Here is a 17,068-nt window from a genome sequence, read left to right as displayed (position 1 = left end):
CACCCACAGCTATGTGCTGCCTTAATAGGCAGAATCCACATGGTTTATGCTGATAAGACTTGGTTGATGTTATAGAATGCTGAATTTCTAAAAGGGAAGACAAATTTTAAGTATAAAATATATTTTTAGCTTAATCTCAAGGTCAGAATAAATTGTAGGGGTCATTGAATCTAGTTTTGGTCTACAATATTCTCTTTGAAAATATTCGGTTAGAGGGACTGTCTCCAGAAAGAGCTGTTCCAATGCCAGGTGCAATTATTAAAACATCCCACCTCATGTTAAGTTCAAATGAGTCTCCCACAACTCCCACTGCTTCTACTTTTGTGCATTGGAATTCACTGATACTCTTTCTTTTTTTCCTTTCTTTCTTTCCTTCCTTCTTTTCCTTCTTCCTTTTCTCTCTCCTTCCTTCCTTTCTTCCTTTTTCTTTCTTTCTTTTCTTTTTCTTTCTCTCCTTCCTTCCTTCCCTTTCTTTCTTTCTTCTCTCTCTCTCTTTCTCTTTCTTTCTTTCTTTTTTTTGAGACAGAGTCTTGCTCTATCGCCCAGGCTGGAGTACACTGGCATGATCTCAGATCACTGCAACCTCTGCCTTCCAGGTTCAAACAATTCCCCTGCCTCAGCCTCCTAAGTAGCTAGGATTATAGACATGCAACACCACGTCTATTTAAAAAAAGCTAATTTTTGTATTTTTAGTAAAGATGGGGTTTTGCCATGTTGGCCAGACTGGTCTTGAACTTCTAACCATAGGTGATCCACCCGCCTCAGCCTCCCAGAGTGCTGGGATTATAGGCGTGAGCCACCGCACGTGGCTGATACTCTCTTTCTTTTTTCCCTTCCTTTCTTCTTCCTTTCGTCCCTTTCTTTCAACTATTTTTTAATAACTACTATGTGAAATGTATTGCCTTGGGTACCTGGGATCCTCATTGAACAAGAAAGACAATGCTCTTGCTTCATGGAGATTATATTTTAGTGGACAATTTTAAAACAATAAGAAAACAAACAAAAATTTCAACTAACGCTAAGTGTTTATAGCAGAAATTAAATGGGAGTATGCCTGGGAGGGGCTGCTTTCCATGGGGGCCTTCAACAGCTCCTCTGAGCCTCAAAGGGAAGTGAGATTTGAGCTGCAATTGGAATGTTCCTGGAATCACACAACATATTTCCAGTCCTCTTTCCAAAGGTGACTCTTGCTACATTTGAACCTAGATACCATGACACATGTACACGTGTGGGCATACACACATCAGTCTTCTTTTCTCTTGGTTGAATGTCTATATTCCTCGGTCATTTCAATCATATACACCTGTTTAGCAATTTCAATCAGATATACCTGTTTGCAGTATTCAAAGTGTTCAAATCTAGACTAGAGCAGTCTAGATTTGGTCTGGCTGTCACAGGAGAGATGGGCCCATGAGAGAGCTCCCTTGCTCTGGACACCACACTGGTATCAACTGTGCTTTTTTTTCTTGAGATGGAATCTCCCTCTGTTGCCCAGGCTGGAGTGCAGTGGTGCGACTTGGCTCACTCCAACCTCCTCCTCCTCCTGGGTTCAAGCGATTCTCCTGCCTCAGCCTCGGGAATAGCTGGGACTACAGGTGCATCCCACCATGCTCGGTTAAATTTTTGTGCTTTTAGTGGAGCCAGGATAGTCTTGATCTCCTGACCTCATGATCTGCCCTCCTCGGCCTCCCAAAGTCCTGGGATTACAGGCATGGGCCACCGCTCCCAGTCTCAACTGTGCTTCTAAATTTCAAATTCCAAAGCTGCAAAAGCCTTGAGAAACCTGTATCTTGTTAGCTCTCCATTATTAATCATCTCTCAGCCAACTAAAAATGGCATCTATCCATCACATGCTACCACGAAACTTAGTGGGGTGGGGCAGGCAAGAGTAGGAACCAGGCTGGAGTACAGTGGCGTGATTTCGGCTCACTACAACGTCTGCCTTCCGGGTTCAAACAATTCCCCTGCTGACTTTTTCTATTGAGGCCATCTGGGCACCTGTTTAATATTGTTCTTTTTCACTGTGGATGTTGTCATTTAGGATTTTAACTGTCCTTCCATATGTCACCACAGATTTGATAAGCATGCCACCCACCTTCACATCTGTATTGTGATAAAAGCATCTCCCAGAATGGGACAGAGAAGGAGTATGGGTATTCAAGCAGTGACTGATCGAGCTAACAAATTATGAGCCAGTCTACATAAGTGAGAAATACGCAAGACAGCTTGCTGAAATTCAAGTACACCCTATACATTCAATTGAGGACCCAACGAATAAAGAAAGGTTGTCAGTGTGACAAGACATCTTTAAGAACCAGTGCTGAATCTGAGAGATCACTGCTCCTGACTTGGAGTACGCAAATCTCCCCTTTAAAACTATACTCTACATATGTGTTCTGAACTGCTGTCTAATCTGTGCATAGGCTCACCAGTTCAGAATGCACGGCTTTGGTCTGGTTTTCCTCATTTGAAAATCCCACCTTTACTATAGGGCCCCTGGGTCATGCTCCAGGACCCCTCAGGGGTTCCTGACAGTGTCACTGCAACTGGAGATATGTCTTTTTCTCACTTTCCTATGATACAACCCTTTTTGGCCAGAGATTGTAAAATGCATGGACCGTAACAGACTTGCTTTTATAAGCACTGGTCTAACAAAGGGTCCCTTTTATGGTAGTCAGTCCTACCATTTCCAATAAAATTCTTATCCCTGAAAAATATTTAGATGGAAACAGGAAATGAGCATTGCTCCATTTGTTTTAGCCTTTTCCTGTGTTACTTTTTGGTTTTCATACCTTTTATTTGTGGGTATAGAGATGTTTCCAGAAGGTAAAACAGAAAGTGATAGAAAAGAAACCCACATAAGAATTAAATAGGATTACACCTATCTATTTAGGATATTTTGAAAACTGAATTTCTAAATGCGTAGATGCCCAGTGTTACTGCTATGCTCAGAAATGTGTTTATGCCTCAGATGACATTCTCTGTTACACCCGGGTTTTTAAAATTAGTATGTATTCCCCTTGTTGATCTGAACTAGTTTCACAGTTGTGATACCCACCTCTTCTAACTTCCAAGAAATAGAACTGCCATCAAAACAAATGAAAAATTTTTCTGCTGCTCTGTTTCATTGAGTGAGGCTTCCAGCTGCGGTTTGGGTATTTAAAGCCCTTGCTCATGACTAGGTCTTTCCCCAAGACAGCTTGAGCTTTGCCCTGGGAACATGTGATCCCTTCCTCCCTCAGGATCAACCAGGACTAACAGTGCCCAGTCTGTTTGCCTGCTCTGAGAGGCTCTGCATCTTATAAAGGGGACACCCCTGGTAGAAGGAGATCCTGTTTCAGCTGCTCTTTGGCAAGGGTTGCTATTGCCCTGACCTGCTCAATTTGGTTACTGGGTGAGTCACCTCAAATGTGGGTTCAGCCTACATACCTAGTTAAGAGATGTCCCCAAAACAATACCTAAAGGGCGTCATTAACTAACGACTTTAAAAGACCCCACCATCTTGTTGATAATAAGAATTCACATCACACCATGCCATGACATAAATGCTGTATACAAGTCACAATGCGAACATTTATTTACACGTGTATGGATGCAGACAGACATAGCAAACTACAGATACAATTAAATGTGGCAACTGATGAAGCTCAGCCAGCATGGCCAGGGGCACCCCCAGTCCACTGATGCTCCTTGCCATTTGTCCTGTTCGTCCTCATTGATTCTGTGCCATGTGTTATTAGGTCAAGAACTAACAGCTTATCTGCTGAAATGTGATCCCTCAGGAAGCTTTTCTAATATGAATATTGTTTCATTTCACCATGCTGTGTGGTTCCCTAAATGCCCCTCACAAATCCATGGTGCCACTATCCTGAGTGTGAGTCCTCTCTCATAAGAGGACATTGCAGGATGCCTGCCATTGGCCTGGGTGCAGATTTCATGGAGAGCACTCCCATTTCTAGCAGGATCCTCCCTCACTACTCAGAGTCCTTTCCTGAGGATTGTGTCCTGCCTTCCACTATCAATTAGACCCCCTTCCTCCTTTGCTATGGCATCTAGAACCCCATTTAATCCTTATTAAACAGGAGTTAAACATGGAATATCAGATTCATTGATTTATGTTGAGATACACATTTCCTTGACTTGGAGGGATACTCTTCCCTATTTAAAAAAAAAATGTATTTCACATCTAATTCAGCTAGTAACAAGCTGATAACAAGTCTTGTGCATTTAATTTTTTCCCAATAAAGCCACACGTTTCAAGAAAAGAAGATTTTGGAACTGATGTTGATGGTGATGGCAGCCTCCAGATACAAATAACCAAGCAGGGCATTGCTGCCACTCACGGTAAGATACAAAGGACTCATTTTCAGACTGCACAACAATGCAATAGGTCTGAGAAACATGCTGAGGTAGCAGGAAACTGGTCTTAAATCTGAAGCCTTCCACTAGCCCAGGGAAGGAATTTCCTCTGGTTACTTAAGCTTTCTGTGCCTCCATTTCCTCACCCAGAAGTGGGAATTTGTAACACTTAGGTAACAGAATTATGATGAGATCAAATGCATGGAGAAGAGGCATGTTAGTGGCCACCTTGGATACTGTGAGTGCCCCACAAGATGACATCAAAACTGCTCATATCCACTGACCAAAAGTATGTCCAGCAGCCATGGGCACCTGCATGACTTGCTCGAGGGGAAGGGCTGGTAACTGAAAAGCCTGCAGACAGTGAGGCAGCAGGAGGGAAAAGAACAGGCAGGGAGGGGACTCAAGATGGTGCGGTGAGAACAACCCAGGATTGAAGCTCTCAGTGAATGCGCGGAGAGGGTGAGTCAGGGCCGCATTTCCAGACGGATCTTTGTTGCCCACAGAACGGGGAAATTCCCAGGTATAAAAGAGACACAGGACGCCAGGCAGAGGTTTTGGCTGGTGCAGCCAGCGGCCAGTGCTGTAGCGCAGAGGCACTACACAGCGCTCCCCACAAGGCGCACTGGTCCAGGTGCTCTGTTGAACTGGCAATCTGAGACTTGAGAGGGCTGAACTTGAGACTGAGCGGGAATTGGACAGTGAGCCAGCCCAGGAGATTCCAGGGAGACAGCGTTTGGGATAGCACAGTGGGACAAACAAAGCGGCGATTCCAAGCACTCCCGGTGTGGGCACAGCTGAACCCAGGATGGTGCAGCTCCGTGGGGGAGGGGCATCCACCTTTACCGAGGCAATCCACCCCTACTGAGGAACACGCCCATTGCTGACGCAGCCTGCCGTTGCCGAGGCAATCCGCTACAACAGAGAGACTCCGCTGCAGGGCATGGCCCATGGCAGCAGGGCAGAGAACGCAGCAGCAGGGCAGAGCCTGCAGCAGCAGAGCCTGCAGCAACACAGCGAACCTCACACCAGCAGGGCAGAGCCTTGGCAGGCAAATAGTGACTGGACTGCCTCCTGGCTGGGCAGGACAGCGCAGCAGACACTCACGAGGAAAGCCCCAACCCCCCACCTCCCTGAGACAGAGCATCTGAGAAAAAAAAGGGTTTTTTTATGAGTTCAGCTGCAGGAGAATTAAACATAGCAGCCTAACAGCCCTGGAGGAACAACAGGGCTCACAGCTCAGCACTTGAGCTCCTATAAAGTACAAACTGTCTCCTCAAGCAACTCCCTGACCCCTCTATATCCAAAAGACTGACATTTGGCAGGCATCATTCTGGGACAAAGATAGGAGGAAAAGAAACTGGTAGCATCCCTCACTGTTCCGCAGCTGCTATAGGTGCACCCCAGACAAGCAGGGCCTGGAGTGGACCTCAGCAGTCATACAGTAGAGGGGCTAGACTGGTAGAAGAAAAACCAAGTAACGGAAATACTTCATCATCAACAATCTGGGCGTCCACTCAGAGACCCAATCGAAAAGTCAGCAACTACACAGACGACAGGTGAATAAATCCATAAAGATGGGAAGAAACCAGCACAAAAAGGAGGAAAACACTCAAAACCAGAACACCTCACCTCCTAGAAAGGACCAAAACTCCTCACCAGCAAGGGAACAAAGCTGGACGGAGAATGACTGTGATGAAATGACGGAATTAGACTTCAGAAGGTGGATAATGAGAAACTTTTGTGAGCTAAAAGAACATGTTTTAAATCAATGCAAAGAAACTAAGAACCTTGAAAAAAGATTTGAAAAAAGAATTGAGGAAATGATAACAAGAATGGATAACTTAGAAAGGAATCTGAATGAATTAAAGGAGCTGAAAAACACAATACGAGAACGTTGTGAAGCATGCACAAGTTTCAACAGCCGAATTGACCAAGCAGAAGAAAGAATATCAGAAGTCGAAAATCAACTCAATGAAATAAAACGAGAAACCAAGATCAGAGAAAAAAGCGCAAAAAGGAATGAACAAAGTCTCCAAGAAATGTGGGACTATGTGAAAAGACCTAACCTAATTCTGATAGGTGTACCAGAAGGGGACGAAGAGAATGAATCCAAGCTGGAAAATACTCTTCAGGACATTATCCAGGAAAATTTCCCCCACCTAGCAAGACAGGCCAACACTTAAATGCAGGAAATACAGAAAACACCACAAAGATATTCCGCAAAAAGAGCAACCCCAAGGCACATAATCGTCAGATTCAACAAGATTGAAATAAAGCAGAAAATACGAAGGGCAGCCAGAGAGAAAGGTCGGGTCACCCACAAAGGGAAGCCCATCAGACTCACAGCAGATCTCTCGGCAGAAACACCACAAGCCAGAAGAGAGTGGGGGCCAATATTCAACATCCTTAAAAAAAAGAACTTTCAACCCAGAATTTCATACCCAGCCAAACTGAGCTTCAGAAGTGAAGGAAAAATAAAATCCGTTGCGAACAAGCAAGTACTCAGAGATTTTGTCACCACCAGGCCTGCTTTACAAGAGCTCCTGAAAGAGGCACTACACATAGAAAGGAACAACCAGTAGCAGACATTCCAAAATCACACAAAATGCTAAAGAGCATCAACATAATGAAGAATCTACAACAACTAACGGGCAAAACAGCCAGCTAGCATCAAAATGGCAGTATCAAATTCACACATAACAATATTAACCCTAAATGTAAATGAACTAAATGCACCAATCAAAAGACACAGACTGGCAAATTGGATAAAAATTCAAAACCCATCAGTGTGCTGTATCCAGGAAACCCATCTCACATGCAAGGACACACAAAGGCTCAAAATAAAGGGATGGAGGAAAATTTACCAAGCAAATGGACAGCAAAAAAAAAGCAGGAATTGCAATTCTCATCTCTGATAAAATACACTTTAAAGCAACAAAGATCAAAAGAGACAAAGAAGGCCATTACATAATGGTAAAAGGATCGATACAACAAGAAGAGCTAACGATCCTAAACATATATGGACCCCAATACAGGATCACCAAGATATATAAGGCAAGTTCTTAACGACTTACAAAGAGACTTAGACTCCCACACAATAATAGTGGGAGACTTTAACACTCCACTGTCAATATTAGACAGATCAACCAGACAGAAAATCAACAAGGATATCCAGGGCTTGAACTCAGACCTGGAGCAAGCAAACCTGATAGACATTTACAGAACTCTCCACCCCAAATCCACAGAATATACATTCTTCTCAGAACCACATCACACTTACTCTAAAACTGACCACATAGTAGGAAGTAAAGCACTCCTCAGCAAATGCAAAACAACTGAAATCATAACAAACAGTCTCTCAGACCATAGTGCAATCAAGTTAGAACTCAGAATTCAGAAATCAACCCAGAATCGCACAGCTTCATGGAAACGGAACAACTGGCTCTTGAATGTTGACTGGATAAACAATGAAATGAAGGCAGAAATAAAGAAGTTCTTCAAAACCAATGAGAACGAAGACACAACATGCCAGAATCTCTGGGACGCTTAATTTAAAGCAGTCTCTAGAGGAAAATATATAGCAATAAGTACCCATATGAGAAGAATGGAGAGATCCAAACTTGACACCCTATCATCAAAATTGAAAGAGCTAGAGGAGCAAGATCAAAGAAACTCAAAACCCAGCAGAAGACAAGAAATAACTAAGATCAGAGCTGAACTGAAGGAGATAGAGACACGAAAAACCCTTCAAAAAATTAATAAATCCAAGAGCTGGTTTTTTGAAAAGATCAACAAAATAGACAGACCACTAGTCAGATTGATTAAAAAGAAAAGAGAGAACAACCAAATAGATGCAATAAAAAACAAGAAAGGGGAAATCACCACAGATTCCACAGAAATTCAAACCATCATCAGAGAATATTACAAACAACTCTACGCACATAAACTAGTAAACCTGGAAGAAATGGATAAATTCCTGGACTCCTTTGTCCTCCCAAGCCTAAACCAGGAGGAAGCCGAAACTATGAATAGACCAATAACAAGGGCAGAAGTCGAGGCAGCAATTAAGAGCCTACCACACAAAAAAAGCCCAGGTCCAGATGGGTTCACAGCTGAATTCTACCAGACCCACAAAGAGGAGCTGGTACCATTCCTTCGGAAACTATTCCAAGTAATCCAAAAAGAGGGAATCCTTCCCAAATCATTTTATGAGACCAATATCATCCTGATACCAAAACCCGGCAGAGACCCAACAAGAAAAGAAAACTTCAGGCCAATATCCATGATGAACATAGATGCAAAAATCTTCAATAAAATATTGGCAAGCCGATTGCAACAGCAAATCAAAAAACTATCCATCATGATCAAGTAGGATTCATCCTGGGGATGCAAGGCTGGTTCAACATACACAAGTCTATAAACGTAATTCACCACATAAACAGAACAAAGAACAAAAATCACATGATTATCTCAATTGACGCAGAGAAGACATTCAACAAAATTCAGCAGCCCTTTATGCTAAAAACCCTCAATAAACTCGGTATCGATGGAACATATCTAAAAGTAATAAAAGCTATTTATGACAAACCAACAGCCAATATCATACTGAATGGGCAAAAACTGGAAGCATTCCTTTTGAAATCCGGCACTAGACAAGGATGCCCTCTTTCACCACTCCTATTCAATATAGTACTGGAAGTTCTAGCCAGAGCAATCAGGCAAGAAAAAGAAATAAAGGGCATTCAAATAGGAAAGGTGGAAGCCAAATTGTCTCTATTTGCAGACGACATGATAGTATACCTAGAAGACCCCATCATCTCAACCCAAAAACTCCTGAAACTGATAAGCAACTTCAGCAAAGTCTCAGGATACAAAATCAATGTGCAAAAATCACAAGCATTCCTCTACACCAATAACAGACTTAAAGAAAGCCAAATCAAGAACGAACTGCCATTCACAATTGCTACAGAAAGAATAAAATACCTAGGAATACAACTCACAAGGAATGTAAGGGACCTCTTCAAGGAAAACTACAAACCACTGCTCAACAAAATCAGAGAGGACACAAACAGATGGAGAAACGTTCCATGTTCATGGTTAGGAAGAATTAATATCGTGAAAATGGCTATACTGCCCAAAGTAATTTACAGAATCAATGCTATCCCCATCAAGCTACCATTGACTTTCTTCACAGAACTGGAAAAAACCACCACGAACTTCATATGGAACCAAAAGAGAGCCCACATAGCCAAGTCAAGTCTAAGCAAAAAGAACACAGCGGGGGACATCACACTACTGGAATTCAAACTATACTGCAAGGCTACAGTAATCAAAACAGCATGGTACTGGTACCAAAACAGAGATATAGACCAATGGAACAAAACAGAGGCATCGGAGGCAACACAACATATCTACAACCATACAATCTTTGATAAACCCGACAAAAACAAGCAATGGGGAAAGGATTCCCTGTTTAACAAATGGTGTTGGGAAAACTGGCTAGCCATGTGCAGAAAGCAGAAACTGGACCCCTTCCTGACACCTTACACTAAAATTAACTCCAGATGGATTAAAGACTTAAACATAAGACCTGGCACGATAAAAACCCTAGAAGGAAATCTAGGCAAAACCATCCAGGACATAGGAGTAGTCAAGGACTTCATGAACAAAACACCAAAAGCATTGGCAACAAAAGCCAAAATAGACAAATGGAACCTAATCAAACTCCACAGCTTCAGCACGGCAAAAGAAACAGTCACTAGAGTGAATCAGCAACCAACAGAATGGGAAAAATTTTTTGCAGTTTACCCATCTGACAAAGGGCTGATATCCAGAATTTATAAAGAACTCAAACAGACTTACAGGAAAAAAACAAACAAGCCCATTCAAAAATGGGCAAAGGATATGAACAGACACTTTACGAAAGAAGACATGTATGAGGCCAACAATCATATGAAAAAATGCTCATCATCATTGGTCATCAGAGAGATGCAAATCAAAACCACATTGAGATACCATCTCACGCCAGTTAGAATGGCGATCATTAAAAAATCTGGAGACAACAGATGCTGGAGAGGATGTGAAGAAAAAGGAACACTTTTACACTGTTGGTGGAAGTATAAATTAGTCCAACCATTGTGGAAGACAGTGTGGCGATTCCTCAAGGCCTTAGAAATAGAAATTCCATTTGACCCAGCAATCCCATTACTGGGTATATATCCAAAGGACTATAAATTGTTCTACTATAAGGACACATGCACACGAATGTTCATTGCAGCACTGTTTACAATAGCAAAGACCTGGAATCAACCCAAATGCCCATTGATGATAGACTGGATTGGGAAAATGTGGCACATATACACCATGGAATATTATGCAGCAATCAGAAATGATGAGTTTGTGTCATTTGTAGGGACATGGATGAATCGGGAGAACATCATTCTCAGCAAACTGACACAAGAACAGAAAATGAAATACTGCATATTCTCACTCATAGGCGGGTGATGAAAAACGAGAACACATGGACCCAGGGAGGGGAGTACTAAGCATTGGGGTCTATTAGGGGGAAAAGGGGAGGGCCAGCGGTGGGGGGGAGCTGGGGAGGGATAGCCTGGGGAGAAATGCCAAATGTGGGTGAAGGGGAGAAAGGAAGCAAAACACACTGCCATGTGTGTACCTATGCAACTGTCTTGCATGTTCTACACATGTACCCCAAAACCTAAAATGCAATAAAAAATTTTTAAAAAAAGAACAGGCAGAACGCCCCCTAGAACCTGGCCTGGTTCCTCCTCATCTTGTTCCATTTTCAGAGCTATTACCTTAAATGTAGTTTTGAGATGTAAACAGTACAATGGGTCTTTGTACTTACCATATTTGAGAATTCACCTTTTCTTCTTTCAGAAAACTAAGCACACGTCAACCCCAACATTTTTATTTCAAAGGATGTGTTGATGGCTGCTGTGATATCATGGTTCATATGTTTTATTTTAAAAAATTTAAGAAGTATCTGTTCACATCCTTTGCCCACTTTTTGATGGGGTTGTTTTCTTATAAATTTTTTAAAGTTCCTTGTAGATTCTGGATATTAGTCCTTTATCAGATGGATTGCAAACATTTTCTCCCATTCTATATGTTGCCTGCTTACTCTGATGATAGTTTATTTTGCTGTGCAGGAGCTCTTTAGTTTAATTAGATCCCATTTGTCAATTTTAGCTTTTGTTCTCAAAAGAAGACATTTATGCTGCAAACAAACATGAAAAAAAGCTCATCGGCCGGGTGCGGTAGCTCATGCCTCTAATCAGGTGGATCACATGAGGTCAGAAGTTCAAGATCAGCCTGACCAACATGGTGAAATCCCATCTCTACTAAAAATAGAAAAAAATAGCTAGGTGTGGTGGTGACCGCCTGTAATCCCAGCTACTTGGGAGGCTGGGCGAGAGAATCACTTGAACCTGGGATGTGGAGGTTGGAGCAAGCTGAGATTACACCATTGCACTCCACCCTGGGCTACAAGAGCGAGACTCCATCTCAGAGAAAAAAAAGCTCATCATCACTGGTCGTTAGAGAAATGCAAATCAAAACCACAATGAGATAATGTCTCACACCAGTTAAAATGCCGAAAATTAAAAAGTCAGGAAACAGATGCTGGAGAGGATGTGGAGAAACAGGAACACTTTTACACTGTTGGTGGGAGTGTAAATTAGTTCAACCATTGTGGAACACAGTGTGGCGATTCCTCGAGGATCTAGAATCAGAAATACCATTTGACCCAGCAATCCCACTACTGGGTATATATCCAAAGGATTGTAAATCATTCTACTATGAAGACACATGCACACGTATGCTTATTGCAGTATTGTTCACAATAGCAAGGAGTTGGAACCAACCCAAATGCCCATGAATGACAGCCTGGACAAAGAGAATGTGGCACATGTACACCATGGAATACTATGCAGCCATAAAAAAAGGATGAGTTCCTGCCCTTTGCAGGGACATGGATGAAGCTGGAAACCATCATTCTCAGCAAACTAACACAGCAACAGTAAACCAAACACTGCATGTTCTCACTCATAGGGAGGAGTTGAAAAGTCAGAACTAATGGATGCAGGGAGGAGAACATCACACACTGGGGCCTGTCAGGGGTGGAAGGGAAGGATAGCATTAGGAGAAATACCTAACGTAGGTGACTGGTTGCTGGGTGCAGCAAACCACCATGGCACATGTATACAAACCTATGTAACAAACCTGCACCTTCTGCACATGTATTCCAGAACTTAAAGCATAAAAAAAAATTTTTAAAACAAGAGACACACAGCAAAGAGGATGCAGCATAGAGTAATTTATTGTAAAATAAAAAGAATAATTTTAAAGTTAGATACAGAATAGAAACTACACTCTGAGAGAGATAATTCAGGGTGGGGTGCTCATAAAAGGACGAGACAGCAAAGACTGGCGCTCACTTTGCAGGAGTCCTACATGATCATCCATAAGAGGGTGGGAAGAGGTGTTTGCTACTAGTAAGCATATTCTGGGTTGTCCTCTGAGTACACATACCCAGTAGCTGTACATGCTTGTTCATACATCGCAAGCCTCATTAGCAACTTAAATCTCCATCCAGGAGTGTGTTTTTTCCTATTGCAACCGAGCAGTTTGAAGACAGGCAAAATCAAAGTGTGCATGCTCTCTACAGGGGAAATTCCCTGTTAAAGATGGCTTTGCTTGAATGAGCTGGACCACAGTGTGAATGCTGGGGCTTGTATTCACTGTACGGTCACCACAGTTGCTGCATCACAAGGTCATGGTTACTTCCTTGACTGACTATCTGGCCTCAAGTGTATTTTTTAAAATATATTTTATTCAAAATTAAGATTATGGCTTCTGATTTGCCCTGGTGAGTGTGGTAGGTTCTTTTCCCTTGTTTGTTTCTGTTTTAAGATTTCAATCTAATTTGAATCTAATTCAAATCTAAAGATTATGATCACATACAAAGCAAAGTTGAGAATGGATATTATCAGTAGCTGAAGAGAAAACAATTTAACTCATCTAGTTTAGGTCATTCAAACAAAGACTGCTATTAATTTGCTTCCTTCAATAGGATGTTTCATCTTTCCATCTTAATTTGCTTGGGTGGTTAATCCCATATTTCTCATTTTAACAGCAAGTATGTCCATTACCAAGTGTCTAAGAGATTTTGAAATCTGGGATCACTTACTCTATGAAAATGTCACCAGATCAGAACAACTAGAAAGGAGCAGTGCCATTACAGAAGGTATGTATCTGTTTCTCCCTCTTCCCCTCTAATCTTACTCTCATAAATTAAAGTTGACAAGACAAGTGTGAGAGGCCCGTTTCACTCAGCTTCAGTTGCCCCCCCAGAAGGCCAGGACTCAATGTAAGGGACAGAAAGGCCACAAAAAGGAAAGGTCACATATTGCCAAGCAGTCTGCAGCCTCACCTTGACACACTTTATCCGTGATGGACAGAGGCGGACATTGTTTCTTCCTTTCCCTGCTTTCCTAGTGATGCTTCTTAATCAGCCAGTGAGGCTCAAGTGAGGCCCACCTACTCTTGGCAAGGCCTGCGTCCCGGCTGTATTTGTCCATTTTCACACTGCTATAAAGGACTACCTGGGACTGGGTAATTTATAAAGGAAAGAGGTTTAATTGACTCACAGTTCCACATGGCTGAGGAGGCCTCAGGAAACTTACAATCATAGTGGAAGGCAAAGGGAGGCAAAGCACATCTTACATGGCAGCAGGAAAGAGAAAGAGGGGGATACGTGCCACACTTTAAACCATTAGATCTCATAAGAACTCATTCACTATCATGAGGACAGCATGGGAAACCACCCCCATGATCCGATTACCTCCTACCAGGTCACTGCCTCACACAATTGTGTAGGATTACAGTTTGACATGAGATTTGAGTGCAGACACAGAGCTAAACCATATCACTGGTTATTGCGAGAGTTGCAAAGAGGGTCTACACAGGTTTATAACCCAGAGGTGAGGCCTGTGCACAGGAAAAGCTGTGCAGTATGATAAACTTTTGAGAAAAACAGCAATGCCTAGCCAGGAGAGAAGATGAAGGGAAGATGGACACCTACAAATCTGAAGTATTTCAGAAAGCAGAATCAGGGCCAACAGAGCCCTGGTCAAAGTGAAAGCAGACTCTCTAAAGCCATCACATGGTAGACTGGGCCGACTCTGGAACTACATCACCAGCAAAGGCTGGACAACCACCTGTCCTACGCTGGGGAGTGGAGGCAAGTATGAGACATATCAAAAATTATCAAATGGAATGTGGAATAAGACGAATAAAATCTTGTCCAATCTTGACAGTCTGCCCAGAAGTAACTAACTAAAATAAGTGAATAAGCGAAGTATTATTTGTGCCTTGGGCTTCACAAAAGAGCCTTGTGACAAAATGGTACTCAATTCATATAATACCTATTTTTATGTATTCATCTCCAGGACAAGTGGAGCAGGGATGGAGAAAAAGAGAGAGAGAATTAATATTCACTGTTGGCCTGTAGGCTCATACGTAAAATATATACACATAAGCCAATATATTGGCCAGAGGGGCAGTATTCAACTTATAAATAGAGAAATAAAATATAGAAATAAGTATCTGTGCGTATGCACATAACACATACGAGACGCACATATTTCTGTTTGCCAAATGCTGTAACTTTTCTTAAGTGAGTCTGTATACAACTGAGGTTATAGGGTAGGCTCCATGTGTCTCAATGTTTATTTTACAGCCTTTTGACCATGCAAAAGGGAAGATGGACAAGAAAGAGAAGAAAAAGGAGGAGGAGAAGCAAGAAGAGGATGAGGAAAGGGAAGGGAATATGGAGGACATAGAGGGCTGCAGGCATTTTATACACATTATTTTACTTTATATGTATTTGCCTTCATGGTGAGTGAGCCATGATGACACCCATTTAGATGAGTTCAGATGAGCGCAGATAAGTGAAATAATAAAATTGGTAAAAGGCAGAGCTGTGTTTCAGACCCGGTTCCGTCTGATCACAGATCTCTGCTCTTTCCTCACCACTCCCTTAGTAACAAGGAGAGAGGTGCCTGAGTCAGTTAATGTCCCACCACTGATATATGTTTCAACAAGAGAAGTGTTTTTCAAGACATTTTAATTTAAAGGAAAAAATTCAAGTACATATACCTAAATATGCTTTGGGTTCTTCAACTAGCTACAAGCATTTCTTTTGCTGGTGCCAGGTAGGAATTTCACGCAACTAGCCAAGTGTATCACTTCTAATAGGGCAGGAGAAATGCTTCCCTCCACTCCAAATCACTTCTCCGAGGGTAATTTATGGTCTTTACGGTCAAATGAGACGGCTTTCATCTACACCAAGACCGTGAGAGCGGGTGAAATTGGGACTTTTTGAGGGTAACCATCAGGAGGAAAGAATCAATAGTATCTGTAAAGAAATAAAGCAAGTGGGAAACAGCAAAGATTTCGCTTTTGTAGCAGCAAGGAACCTTCGCCCAAAGATAGAATCATTATTTAATGGGGCTGAAGGAAGGGGACGTCACAGTGACGGCCTCCTGCTAACCCAGCGTTCCCAGCTCGCTTGCTGCTCTTTCTGGTCCCCATGGAAGGCGCGCTTCCAGAAGGGCTGAAGTTTGGCAGCCTGGGGCCCGTGGCGCAGACGCACCTCGGCGGCTTCCTGCAAGAGCTCCGCAGCTCGGACCCCGGAACGTGGCTCAGCCTTCACAGTGTGGAAGGAGGGCATGGAGACAAAAAGACTCCCTCCCTTCCGGCCTAAGAGAGCTGATCCGGGACCTGGTGTAGCCTCGTGCTGCGCCCAGGAATCTGCCACAGCAGGAGACGGAGCCGGCAGGGAGAGTGGCGGGGCCGCTGAGGGTCAACTGAGGCCGTGAAGGACAAAGAAAATGCGCAACGTCTCCCCGGCCCTCCTGATCAACAGAACCGACGCGACCCGGCCACGGAGGGGAAGCGCGAGCCCGGCCGCCGCACGCGCGCCCTCCCCGAGCCTCCCCCTGCGGCCGGCTGGAAAGGCGCCTGCGCCCTCCCTCCCGCACAGGCCCTGCCTGGCCCTCAGCCCCCGGCCCCGGCCTCCGCCCCGTGCCCGGACGCCCCTCCCGCTGCGGGCGGCGCCCTCACTTTCGGCCCTGGGGAGGTCCCCGGCTCCTGCCCGCAGACAAAGCCATCTTAAAGCGCGGAGAAGGTGACGGCGGCAGATAAGACGCTAACTGACAACTCATTTTCACTCAGCGGAACAGAATTGTTCCATTTTTCACTCCTACCACCTGCTTCTTTTCGGCAGCCCACACCCGGCAGAAAGGGTTCCCGGGGGAGTCACTAGAAACGTCGGAGCCGCCAGGGAGCTGGAGTCCTGCGGCTCGGTTGCCCCGCGGCGCCTCGCGGGCTCTCCCTCGTTCGCGTCTCAATGCTGCCCTCTGCTGGCCGCCGGTGCCACCGGCAGCGCCAGGCAAGGAGCCCCTCACTGCCCGCGTGCCGTAGGAGGGCAGAGCGCTCGGGCAGAGGCGGAGGTCAAGGGCGGCGCAGCAGAAACTCGCCTCCTATGAAGGCAGCCTGGAGAGGCAAGGATGTTCAAGCTACTCTTCCCGCAGTACGGCTGCTTCTAGCCTTCCTCAAGGCTTCAGTGCACCAAGAGTAGAGAAGCCGTTGTCGCCGACGACTTTCCTCTCCTGCAAGAGAT

The sequence above is a fragment of the Callithrix jacchus genome, chromosome 16 (genome assembly GCF_049354715.1).
Source record: "Callithrix jacchus isolate 240 chromosome 16, calJac240_pri, whole genome shotgun sequence".
Classification (NCBI taxonomy): Eukaryota; Metazoa; Chordata; class Mammalia; order Primates; family Cebidae; genus Callithrix; species Callithrix jacchus.
This window is presented reverse-complemented; position numbering follows the sequence as displayed.